Source organism: Carcharhinus amblyrhynchos, chromosome 8 (genome assembly GCF_965287045.1).
Source record: "Carcharhinus amblyrhynchos chromosome 8, sCarAmb.v2.hapA, whole genome shotgun sequence".
Classification (NCBI taxonomy): domain Eukaryota; kingdom Metazoa; phylum Chordata; class Chondrichthyes; order Carcharhiniformes; family Carcharhinidae; genus Carcharhinus; species Carcharhinus amblyrhynchos.
The window spans coordinates 40,159,998-40,174,009 of record NC_137331.1 but is presented as its reverse complement, the minus strand read 5'-3'; the positions used below and the strand labels follow the sequence as shown (position 1 = coordinate 40,174,009).

Sequence of the window (14,012 nt, the reverse complement as noted above, 5' to 3'; positions counted from 1 at the left end):
AGATTGGTGGCAAAGTGGATAATGAAGAAGGTTATCTAGGATTGCAATGGATCTTGATCAATTGGGCCAGTGGGCTGATGAATCGCAGATCGAGTTTAATTCAGGTAAATGCAAGATGATGCATTTTGGCAGATCAAACCAGGGCAGGACTTAATCAGTGAATGGTAAGGCAATGGGGAGAGTTATAGAACAGAGAGATCTAAGGGTACACATTCATAGCTCCTTGAAAGTTGTGTCACAGGTTGACAGGGTGATGAAGAAGGCATTCAACATACTTGGTTTCATTGGTCAGAACATTGAATACAGGACTTGGGATGTCTTGTTGAAGTCATACAACACATTGATAAGGCTACACTTGGAATACTGTGTACAGTTCTGGTCACCCTATTATAAAAAGGATATTATTAAACTAGAAGGAGTGCAGAAAAGATTGGCTGGGATGCTACCAGGACTTGCTTGTATGAGTTATAAGGAGAGGCTGGACAGATTGGGACTTTTTTCTCAGAAGCAGAGGAGACTTACGAGTGATCTTATAGAGGTTTATAAAATAATGAGAGGCATAAATAAGGTAGACAGCCAACAATTTTTCCCTAAAGTAGGTAAGTCTAAAACTAGAGGGTGTAAGTTTAAGGTGAGAGGGGAGAAATACAAAAGTGTCCAGAGAGGCAATTTTTTCCCACAGAAGGTGGTAAATGTCTGGAATGAGCTGTCAGAGTAGTAGTAGAGGCGGGTACAATTTTATCTTTTAAAAAACATTTTGACAGTTATATGGGTAAGATTGGTATAGAAGGATATGGGCCAAAAGCAGGCAGTTGGAACTAGGCTAATGTTTAAAAACTGGGTGGCATGGACAAGTTAGGTCAAAGGGCCTGTTTCCAAGTTGTAAACATCTTTGATTCTAAAATCCATTTAAATACCCTTAGTCAGTTTCGAGCCAGATTCTCACTGCTTCCGGGTCTCTAAAGAGTAGACACGAGTCACTACTTGTCTACACAAATGAAGACCAGGCATGAGACCATTGAAGCCCACACTGGATTGATGCAGTCATGAAGCACAAAGAGCGGAATTCTACTAGCCTTCCCGCCGTGGGAATCGGAGCAGGCAAGGGATGGATAGTGGAAAGGTCTGTTGACCTCGGACAGGACATTACAGTTTCGAGATGAGTGAGGCCATAAAATCCCGCCCATTTTCTGCCCCCTGAGATTGTTAGTGTGTTTTCCAGTGCCGGTGACCGTTTGCCATTGGCCGCCAGGGTGGTCTTCCAGAATCACCGATGTCTACAGCTTTTTGCATGGCTTGCCTGTCCCACAGCCAGGATTTCTGCTGGCATGAAGGGCTGGAAAATCTCACCTAACCACATCTCATTCAAAAAGCTGTCACCGGCATGATAGGCTGAGCAGCCTCCTTCTGTGCTGTGTCATTCTATGAGAATTGACCATTTCTTATTTGAGAGAATAAAGAAATTCTGATTGATTTCCAGTTAAAATTATTGACATGGGTATAGATAGCTTGTTATCTGTAAATTGATCTTGAAGGGATAATGGTTTAATTTGATAAACTAAAGATCAATATTGCTCCTATTTCTCTGCTGCCTCAAGTTAAACCTCTCCAATCTTTACAAACTGAAGAAAAGCTACATGTGTTTAAAAAGAATTGAAGATGAGTGCAGTGGAGATTGCTTGGTGCTATGCATCCTGCTAGTCTTGGCCTGTATTCAGCAACTTTGTTTTCTGTGTTTCCTCTTGGGGCAAAAAAAATTACTGTATCAGTGGTTTTTGTGTCATGTGAATGAATTGAATTCACCCTTTTTAATCCAAATAGCAATAGACAGAGTGGTAACCTAGTGGAAAACAAATAGACACACCATCCCTTTTGGGGATTTCGAGCTTCTCAGAAAGATGGAGTTGATGGTAGAGAGTTGGCAGATAAAAACCGTCTGAAGCTAAGAAGATTTCTGTGGTCATTTATTACAATGCCATGCTAGCAGTGCTTGCTGAACCAAGGTTCGGAGTAATGATTCAGACAAATGATGTTAATAATAATAGCTGCCCCTTTGGCGAAAGCCGGATGCCTAACAGTGTAACACAAGAACTAATCAGATATTTCAGCGCCTGGTTCAAGAGGGCAGCGTTATCGTAGCAATAATTGTTCACGTGTGCAAAGAATTCTTCTTAGCCGTGGCAAACTGTTTAAACACCTTTTCACAGCATCATTCCCTACATTACAGCGTTTTAAAATAAAGTTTAAATCTACAATAGCTACTTTTAAAATAACCTAGTCTAAAATAATTAGATACTAAGCTAAGTTTTAGTTATTAGTCACAAATAAAGCTTACATTAACACTGCAATGAAGTTACTGTGAAATTCTCCTAGTCGTCATAGGCCTGTTTGGGTCAATGCACCTAACCAGCACGTCTTTTGGAATGTGGGAGGAACACCCACATTCCTCTGGAACACCCATATTCCTCCAGAACACCCTGAGGAAACCCATGCAGAGATGGGGAGAATGTGCAAACTTCACACACACAGTGACCCAAGCTGGGAATTGAACCAGGGACCCTGGCGCTGTGAGGCAGCAGTGCTAACCACTGTGCCACCATGCCACCCCTACGAGTTCTATGAATTCTCAAACTCAAATATCTGGTGTTTAAAATATACCTGTAAAATTCAGTATTATCTCTTTTTCAAGAGGTTTCATGTTAAGATGGCTAAGTCTTGGGGTATGGGTACTTCAAATGCAAAGTATCTCTATGAAAGGCCAAATCCTGTTGTAAGACGACAGGCTATTAATGATATACACCATTATCAATGCATACATCAGCTAGCAACTTCAGGGATTAGGAGATAGGACATGAATTGTAAATCTCTTGAATTTGCTGGTCAAATTGTACGGTTCTGCTATTTGCTTCGCAGAAATGGCTTTTCACCCTGGGCTTCCCTGCTTTTGGTCTTGCACATCAATTGTCAATTGAACTCACTGCAAAAAGTTAGGCCTGGAACTTAGCTTATCTACCCTTCTAATTGTGAATGCAATCCCAGTCAAACTCTGGCCCAGGAAAGAAACCATTTCAACTGTTCAGTCTCATTCCTGTATATTGTAAATTGATGTTAGCAATTTGACAACGGGGGGGAAAAAGATCTTCCTTTTGCTTTATCTCTTTTTAACCTCTCTGTCTACACTTCCCGCTGCCTTGGCAAAGCAGCCTGCATAATTAAGGACCCCACGCACCCTGGACATTCTCCCTTCTTCCCCACCTTCTTCCGTCAAGAAAAAGATATAAAAATTTGAGGCCACATACCAACCGGCTCAAGAACAGCTTCTTCCCTGCTACCATCAGACTTTTGATGGTCCTACCTCACATTGAACTGATCTTTCTCTACACCATAGCTATGACTGTAACACTACATTCTGCACTCCCTCGTTTCTTTCTCTATGAACGGTATACTTTGTGTAGCATACAAGAAACAATTCTTTTTACTGTATCCTAATACATGTGACAATAAATCAAATCAAAATTAACTCTCTCTCTATCCAGTCTCTGCATTCTGTATCTGATTTGCCTCTGATTCACCCTATTTCATTCTCTATCATTATTCCTGTTTCTCAATCCTTAAATCTCACTGGTTAAGGAGCATGTTGGTCCCATTGTTCACCGAGATCCCAGATGCCGCACTGTTAACATCTTGAACTTCCAGAAAGTTACAGCAGAAAAAAACATTTTGAACTGAAGGGTGAGGAGAAAAGCCTAACTCACCAGACGTGTCACCAGATGCTTCCACCCATATTGTGGGAATTTGAACATGTGTGTTGATCAAGGTGGAAGCTGGTGGGACTAAATATTTGTCTTTTCTTGTCCAAGGTCAGAATCATGCATTTCATTGTACAAAATAGCATGCAAGAGAAATCACCCTCTATTAATGCTCCAGGTATTTGCCTTGAAATGGTCTTGAACCCACAGCAGCACAGAACTTCCTGCTCCCACACTAGCAAACCTTGTAGCTTTTGAGAATGAGATTACCTGAGATGGCGCTACATTTTGCACCATTTTATGTTTATTAGAAATTGAGTTGACACAAACCAGTTTTGCGTCGTACTTGTCAGAAAGAAGTTACTTCCGTCCACCAGCCTGAATTGGACTCAAAGCCAGATCCCAAAGACAAAAGGACAGGGTGTCAAATCACCTCATTATCCAGCCCTCTGACTGGAAAGACTCCAACAATGGGTGAAAAGTCTCTAGAGAAAATAAAATACCCAATAAATGATATGCAATGAAACTGCTTCTAAAACTGATAGCAGTTGCCATTTGTGTTGGCTTCAGGGCAAAGACACCATGGGCTTATCTTCCATGCTTTGAAACATAGGAATAAGGGGAGGCCATTCAGCCTCTTGAGCCTGTTCTGCCACTCTATTAGCTCATGGCTCATCTGTAGCTAAAGTCCATTTGTCTGCCTTGGTTCCCTCAGCCTTAATTCCCTGACCCCACAAAGGTCAGACGATCTCAGTTTTGAAATTTTCTATTGAACCCAGGCTCAGCAGCTTGTGGGGAGAGAGAGAGCTCCAGATTTCTTCCACTCTTTGAGTGAAGGAGTCCTTCCTGACATCACACCCAAATGACCTACTGTGTTTCTAAGGTTATGCCCCCTTGTTCTCATAGAATCCTGCAGTGCACAAGGAGGCCATTCGGCCCATCGAGTCTGCACTGACCACAATCCCACCCAGTCCCTCTTCCTGTAACCCCTCATGTTTACCTTGCTAATCCCCCAGACACTAGGGTTAATTTAGCATAGCCAATCAATCTAACCTGCATATCTCCTGGGTGTCCCTGCAAGAGGGAGTAGCTTTTTGCAATCGGACCATCAGTGGAATGGTAAGAAGAGGAAATGTCAGAATCAGACTAAGATACCTCCATGGCAATGATCATTAAAAATGTACTTGCTGTCTTCCCTGGGAAATTGTGATTAATTACCAAAAGAGAAAATGCTGGAAGATCTCAGCAGGTCTGGCAGCATCTGTAAGGAGAGTAAAGAGCTGACATTTCGAGTCCGGATGACTCTGTCAAAGGTTTACAGATGCTGCCAGACCTGCTGAGATTTTCCAGCATTTTCTCTTTCAGCTTCCAGCATCTGCAGTAATTTGCTTTTATTGTGATTAATTACATATGGTGGGTTTTTTTTTTAAAGAAAAGGCTATCTTTTTCAACTCACTTGATTCTTTTTCGTTTACCAGTTCTGAGATCCAGTAGAAATTCAGGGTTGGCGGGGCAAGGGTTAATTTATTTTGAATTACTAAACAGTACACGTGTTTTCCATTGCAGTTAAACAGACTGTAAACCTAAAAATAATTGCACAATAAATATATTTAAGACATGCAAAATTTCAATGTTCTCCTTAACTACTGAGATTTAGGCTTTACATCGAAAATACTTATAATAAAGGCCAATGTTTCCATTTCTATTTATGTAATACTAATTTTCATAGTCTTAGTTTTTTTTGACTTTGGTAGCATTTGTGCACAGCATTAATTGTAAAATGTGCCTTAAGTTTTAAACAATGAAAACAGGAAATCAGTGAAATCCAGCCTCAGTGGCATAAAACAAAATCATTTAGCTGGTTGCAGTGTTGATTGATATTACCAGGGTATTTAGATACATTACCACAGTGACTACTCTTAAGAGGTGCTTCATTGGCTATTTGGCGCTTTGGGGTGGACTAGAGGTTATGTGAAAGGCGCTGCAGGAATGCAAGTCCATCCCTTTAATTTTTATACCATGCGGCACACTCCCTATTGCCTTGCATATCCATCTGTGTCTGGCTCTGTCCGTCTGTGTGTGTGTTTGCAAACACACGGCAATATGTGGATATGTAAATGTTTATACATATAGCTATCCCTGAAACTTGTCATAACTAAAAAAAATTACCTAGTTATTGCTGTTGCCTATATAATCTTCATAGACAACTGCAACAAAAGAGTAATATTATGACGTTACTATTTTTCATACTTTGCCTATATTAATATTACAGTTATACATGGTGTAATTATGACTATTATATGATAAAAAAGTTAATGTACAGCACAAAATGCTCAAATGTTGAGGCAGTTGAAATTCAGTATTCTGTGAAAAATAATTTTGCAATCAATTGATATTAGTATTTATCATCTCCTGGGAAAATGGATGGAGCAGAGGTTAAGATACCAGCCTCGGTTTCCTTGGTATAGTTTGCCGTTTTCTTTGCAACTTTGGGTAAACAGTTTATGCTGCCGTTTAATGCTCAGGTTAAGCGTAGTTCCAGGCTATTATACATCATCAGGGTAAGTAATATTCAGCTGTGAAGGAAAGATGGAAGCTTTTCACTTGTGGTTGCTTGGACATTTCATTTGTCATCTGGCAGAGTACAGCAAAAATTAGTTATGGCAGCTCTGATATAATTTACAGCCTGGCATCTTGAAATTAACCAATGAATCAAACCATTTTCACTGATTAGAGCTAATACATTTTGTCCTGATGACATATTTTGTGAAACAATGCAGCTTATTTGAAACTTTTCCCATCAAGTTTGGTCATTTTTCACTCTTGTGTGTATACGTATGCTTACCCCAACATTGTATAATGTGTTTGTGTGTGTGTGTGCGTTGTCTGAAATCTGTCATCACTCATAAAAATTAACCATCTGTACCCTCTGTTTTTTGCAATTTTTTCATTCTTTGGGTTACAAGGAAGTAGCGCAGTGACTGTCAGTAATTGGGTCTATGCAGGCTGATGGATTGAGGGTACAGTACATAATAATCAAGTGAATCGAGGTCATTGGATTAAGCCTGAGGGCCACACAGTCTATATCTGGTCAATAGCAAATTTATTAGTATTCAAATCCAATAAAAAGGAAAACGGCCCTTGAATGGAATGTGTTTATTTCTTATTTATTTCCACCTTCCTCACCAAAAAGAAATACTGCATAAAAAATGAGAATTGTTACTGTGTCAGATGAAGTAGTTGAATCATATCTCAAGTGTAGCTAAAACCATTGAACTAAGGGGAACTCGCTACAGCTAAATCTCCATGAGCCACAGCTGCAGTAGAGTGCTGTTTTTTTTGTAGGTCTGTACAGGACAGAATTGTACAACAAACAGACATCATTCCTTCACTTGTCAGAGAGCCCCATTCTATTTGTTTTAAGGACTTTATGTTGTCAGTTCTCTTCAGTATTTTATGGACCCGGGAGCCAAACAGGGCAATACTTTTTCATTGTTGCTCTTATCTATAACTAATTTACAAAAGGTTGAAAAATTGCTGAGAATGCTACAGAGTGACTGAAAATTCTGTTCAAGGCAGGTTTTTGTATTACACTTTTTTTTTGATGGATGCAAAATTGGTCTCTGTAGGCTTTTCAAAAAAAAAGCAATATTGCAGCTTTAAGCACAAATATCCAGAAATGTTTGTATCATCAAACTAATAGCACATGTCAGCTTCTTCGAGAGAAAAGACTGATACACGGATCTTCTGCAGTTAAACTGTAATTTAATCCCGTTTCTGTATCTGTGGAAATCGGAGTTTACATCTAATGCAGTAATTGACATTAAAAGCTCAAATATGATTGATGCAACTTTCTTTTCTTTTTTAATTGATTAAATTCCTTCAAATTCTAAGAACAAAACCCTTAACCCTTTTGAGACCTCAGTAGAATTTTGACATTGTGTTAAAAATCAGAGCAAAGTTCTGGATTTTCCTTCAGTGATATGTCAATTTAAGAATATTCTCTGTATTAATAGAGTTTAATATTTGAAGATAATTACAATCGAATCTGTTTTGTCGGAATATTTACTCTGCATTTCAAACTTTGTCCCTATAATTTTCGCTGATAAAATGCTAATCTGTTAATATTACAAAATGTTTTAAGTAATGTATTCCTGTGAAGAAGCAGTAACTGCTAAAAGAATTTTTCACTATTTAAGACACCTTAGAGTGTTTGCTATCAGCTGTCTAATTGCTGCTAGTGAAATAAGAGGGGAAGAAAACACTTTGTATAACTGCACAAATCATCATTGGCAATGTCAAACTGGGACATCAATCAGTCCATCTGGGTAAAATCACAAGCTGACTCACATATTACTAAATATTTATACTGTCAAATATATACAGACATACAGATGAAAGAAGGCATTCATTAGGAATTCTACAGCTTGTCAGTTTAAAGATGTATATCAGAACAAACCTCCCACTATGGTGGTGATTTTACTCTCTAAAGGACTATATTTAGCAATTCTTAAGAGTAAATACCATCCTATTGCCTCATTTAGGTAAATATGGCATAAATATTGTTACCACGATCTTGTGTAACCTAAATAAATCCCTGTTTGGAGTGCTTCTTTTGTAAGGTATATTCTAATAATTTGATGTACTTTATAGTTTACTTAACACTTTCAATGATCCCCCCCATCCCCCACCAGCACTTTACCCCCTCCCCCCATGAACTAGAACATTTCAGACCTCGGGCCTGGTCAGTAGATCAGTCCTGATGAAAGGTTTATTCACCATATGGTGCTTTTCATTCTTTCAATGTGCTTCCTTCCAGTTCTAAAGCTGTGGCACAATTCAAAAGAATTGGTGTGTCTCCCATCACATTAGGTTTATAATGTGTGTTCCTGAGTAGACGAGCAAGGATGGCACAGTTGTTAATAACCTGTCTTCAACCTCTCCAATTTCTCCCCTGAGTTGAACAGTGCTAATTTGGTCATCACTGTAACAGATTTTCTGTGTGGAGTATTGACAATGTTCTCTACAATCCAAAATAATTGGTGCAGTCTGGTTAAATAGGTTCTAAGAACTAGCAACCCACTTCAAAATAACATCAACCTTTATATTCATCAAACAAAATATTGCGTAAAATACTGATTTTTTTTAAGGGTTTGTTTAACATATGGCAATCACTGTATTTTCTCTTTATGATGGAAGCACGCGGCTTGATTTAAAAGGATTGGTCCATCAACCTTGCACTTGTATTTTGAAATCGGGTTTGCCAAACTAATCAACTTCGGAGAATTTGGAGTTCTTCACAGAGACAGCTGTGCATACAATCAGACCATCAAAACTAGAGGCAGTGCCTCCAGTGGGTAAACATGTGCTGGTAAAGCATACTGGCATTTTGAAGAATGATGGTAGTCTGTGCTGGCACTTCTAATCTGGGGGCATAGTTGGTGTGTGCAGATACTGCCAGTTTTGCTAATGTTATTTTTACCTTGACTCTGAGCCCTGCTGATAGTACACGGAGGAGTTCCTTCATTCAAAGACTTTCAATGTCTGCTAGCATGCTAAACCAGTCAGTCCTGAGTGTGTTTGTAAGGTATCAGATCATTTGTAATATCTAGTAAGAAAAACTTGCAGATCTTCCTGCATAATAGTGTGTCTCTGTATAGTTTCTGTGCATATTTATTTGTTAAAAGGAGCTGACTCAAAACAAATAATAATGCTAGTTTGCTGCATGACAATGATTTGTAGGAGGAAAACTCATTGGGCAATGCTCTGTCTTTTCATTCAGAAATGATAAATTAATTGCACATCACCATACCCCTGAAAGGTTCATTTTCAAGTTTGCTTCTAATTCTTTAATGTCATCCGTGACTCAGTGGGCACCACTCTCTGCCTCTGAGTCAATAGGTTGTGGGTTCATTCCCCATTCCAGAGGTTTGAGCATGAGGTCTAGAGGTGGCAGGATACCAGTGGTTAGCACTGCTGCCTCACAGCACCAGGGACCCAAGTTTGATTCCTGGCTTGGGTGATTGTCTGTGTGGGGTTTGCACATTCTCCCCATGTCTGCATGGGTATCCTCCCACAGTACGAAAGTCATGCTGGTTAGGTGCATTGGCCATGCTAATTGCTCCCAAACAGGCGCTGGAGTGTGGCATCTAGGGGATTTTCACAGCCTACCTGTGACACTAACAAATAAACTTTATAAACGTTAAACTTTAAATTTGAAGTACAACACTGAGGGAGTGCTGAACAATCAGAGGGCCATTTTTCCAAAGAGAAATTAAGCAGAGGCACTGTCATAGAAATCACAGAATCCCTACAGTGCAGAAGAAGGCCATTTGGCCCACCACAAGCCCACCCAGACCTATTTCAATAATACTAGTTTGATGACATCTTCCTGGCCAATATTCCTCAACTACCATCATGAAAATAGTGGTGAAAAAGCAAAAGACTGCGGGTGCAGAAAATCTGAAGTAAACACAATAAAATATTGAAATAGCCAACAGGTCAGACAGCATCTGTAGGCAGAGAAAGAAAGTTAACTTCTCAGATCGATGAACTGTTCTAACGAAAAGTCATCAACCTGAAATGTTAACCCTGTTTCTACACACATTTTCTGCCTAACCTCCTGATATTTCTTGCATTTTCTGTTTTTTATTTAACCCATAATAGATGCTGTGGTCATTATGACGCCACAATTTGTGGGTCCTTCCTTATGCAAATTGATTTAATTTGATTTATTAATGTCACATGTATTGGGATACTGTGAAAAGTATTGTTTCTTGCATGCCATACAGACAAAGCTTATTGTTCATAGAGTATACAGGGAAGAAGGAGAGGAGAGGGTGCAGAATGTAGTGTTACAGTCATAGCTAGGGTGTAGAGAAAAATCAACTTAATATAATGTAGGTCCATTCAAATGTCTGGCAGCAGGGAAGAAGCTGTTCTTGAGTTGATTGGTAGATGATTTCGAACTTTTGCATCTTTTTCCCAAGAAAAGGATGGAAGAAGGTGGAATGTTCGGGTGCATGGGCATCTTTGATTATGCTGGCTGCTTTTCTGAGGCAGCGGGAAATGTAGTCGGAGTTGATGAATGGGAGGCTGATTTGCGTGATGGACTGGGCTACGTTCACAACCCTTTGTAGTTTCTTGTGTTCTTGGTCAGAGCAGGAGTCATATCAAGCTATGATACATCTGGAAAGGATGCTTTCTATGGTGCATCTGTAAAAGTTAACATTCTGACCTGTCTACAATGCAAAAGTACTTCATTGGCTCTAATGAGTTTTGAGACACGCTGAGGCTGTGATAGGTGCTATATCAATGCAAATTTTTTTTAAGCGATTTGATTTGTACAAAATGATGTATCGTATGAAATAAAAGAAAAGATAGTTATCAACTTGATGGGTATCAGCTTGACTCAGTTGTCACATTTTCCCCTCAAAGGCAGGAGGTTAGGGGTTCAAACCCCACCCCTGGGACCTGAGCACTTAATCTAGGTCATCACTTCAGTGCAGGACAAAACAAATGCTACATAGCTGGAAATGGGCTCTTTCAGGTCGGAGTTTAAACTGAGAGCCTATTCATAAAACAGCTTGTGGCACTACTTGAAAGAAAGCAGGAGAGTTCTCCTTACCATCTTGCTCAACATTTAACCATCAGCTATCAGCACAAACAGAATAACTGGTTGTGTGTCTCACTGCTGAAGTATCTTCTTGTGCAAACAGTGGCTGCTGCGTTCAGCAACAAAATTGTAATAAATTCGCTGCTGTGAAGGTGCTTAAGGAGATCATGATGTTGTGCAAGATGCTACATAAAGTGCTTATCCATCTATCTTACTGTACTCAAGTGTCCTTTTTGTGTATGCATGCCTTTGACCTCAACTATCTCACAGTGCCTTGGACCTGGGTTCGATTCCCAGTTTGGGTCACTGCCTGTGCAGAGTCTGCCTGTGTCTGCCATGGGTTTTCTCCAGGTGCTCCGGTTTCCTCCCACAGTCTGAATGACGTGCTTGTTAGGTGTATTGACCTGAGCAAGGGCTGTAGTGTGGTGAGTAGGAAAATTTCACAGTAACTTCATTGTAGTGTTAATGTAATCCTTTTGACTCATAAATAGACTTTTATCTCTGACGATTGCAATTTGACACAAGCATAGACTATAATAACTAGATGCAGCTGGGGGTCAGTTTAGCTCTGCTGCTGGGCGGCTGGTTCCTGATGCAGAGTGACGCCAACAACATGGGTTCAATTCTCATACCAGCTGAAGTTATTCATGAAGGTCCCACCTTCTCAACCTTGCCCCTGGCCTGAGGTGTGGCAACCCTCAGGTTAAATCTCCACCAGTCTCCCCCCTCAAAGGGGACAGCAGCCAGCGGTCACCTGGGACTTTACCTCACCTTGGTTAATATGATCATAAAATTAGTGCTTTATTTATCACAAGAGAAACAGCCAGAGATTTTTCTGTGATACATTCGGACAATATAAAGACACGGCGAACTGATCAGTGCATCAGAAATAAATGTGACGATCATAAGCTTTGCAAAACATCACCCTGTGATAACTGCATGAGTGTTAACTCCTCATGCAAACCACGTAATTATTCACTTAAAGAGGGATGTTGCCTGACATCAGCTGACCTCACTAGTATTGTCACAAAACCAGCACAATAAATGGATTCAAAACAAGACATGCAAAACAGCATTATACTCGTGCATTGTGCCAGATGTAGAAATGCATGGATGCTGTACGTAAGCCATCTGATGAAGCTCATTCATTCCTGCATCACTCAGGAGTTGGGCTGTTAACCTTCCAGGATTGTTGTGGACTCTCCAGGGATTGTAGATAAATTTTTAAGACGCTGCAGCAAGCAAGCCAAGAGAAAACTCAGAGGGGCGCTAAAACAATTTTCTTAGAAGACTTTCATTTGTTATATAGCTGTTTCACTCACAGTTTAGACTAATATAATTTGGTAACAAAGAGTGCCAGTTAGGAGGCTGCTCCCACCCCTATGGAAGGTTGCACCATTGGTCTTGCTGCTGGGAAGCGCTGCCTCTAGTCCCCTATTTTGCCCCAGTGCTGGTGTTTCAAATCCTTTGGGAAAATCCAGTCAAAAGAGTCTGTTCCCTTTCCAGTTGGTATGGGAAGGCATTGCAACTAAAGAATAGATCAACGGAAGGAGTGTAGGGACTGGGCAGATCGAGGCAGAAGATCATGTGGGATACACACCAACAGGAGGTGGCAATCTTAATCATGAGTGGGGTTGTTGAGAACATTCGGTTATCTATTCTTTTCAAGTTGCTCTTCCTCTACATGTATCTTCTATTTAACACACTACTGTATGTCACAAACATTTATTCTTAATGGGAAAGTAATTATTGATGTTGGACAGCATGCAGAATGTGACAAAAGCAAAACGTGCTCAGTAACCAATGATGCTACAACCTAGTAATGTTAGCTGGAGAGCATTAATGATTAGCACTAGATGCTCCATGTTAAATTCTATTCTTGATAGACATTTGAACCAAATTGCCTGGTAAATTGCATGGATCTCTGTGATGTGAGGATATCTCGGAGTGCTCTGTTTTCTTCGAACAGTGGAGCAGGAATGGTGGGTGATGGGAAAGGGAAGAAAAGAAGCAAGCAAAAGCAACAAAGTCCCCATCAAAGGTAGACAAAGCTTGTGTGGATCTTGGAAGGGCTGATGGCCCAGACCATTCTGTTCTGTCAGCTGAAGGAGGAATAGCAGGGATGGTGAAGGATCTCTAACAAAACAAAGCAAAGGAAGAGAACAATAAAAAGAAACTACCAATAATTACAGTACTTAAATGCTTAAACAAAGATGGTGGTACTGATGTAACCAACAGTACAAAGATATGTTGTTCCAAATGTTAAGGCATCACCTTTTTGCTGGTATTGAGTAAACCATCAGCAGTTGTCAGGCAAACATTTTCAAAAATATCGCCGAGTTAACAGGAACACTTACACTTGGGCTTAATTCACATTTACACTGCTGGGTTACTCACTGGCAATCAAGAACTCGTCAACACTTCAACTAATGGGTTTTAATCAGAAACTGTTTGTAATAGCAAGCTTAGAGTATTTGAATATGAAGATTTCTATAATTTTGTTGTCAGCTTGTGATGTATTCTGATGCTAATTATTAGGAACAATTATGGTTTCCTAATAACAAAAGAAGAAGCCACAAATTAAATCTGCTTACCTTCAGCCCTCTTTGTAACCTTTATGACGTTGTTGGTATAAAGGAATATATTTT

General features: G+C 39.9%; 1 protein-coding gene across 1 annotated transcript in view; it reads left to right on the top strand.

The window, feature by feature from the left end:
* The window catches only part of znf407 (zinc finger protein 407), a 470,331-nt gene that overhangs the window by 414,844 nt on the left and 41,475 nt on the right, over positions 1–14,012 (top strand). The window lies entirely within an intron of this gene.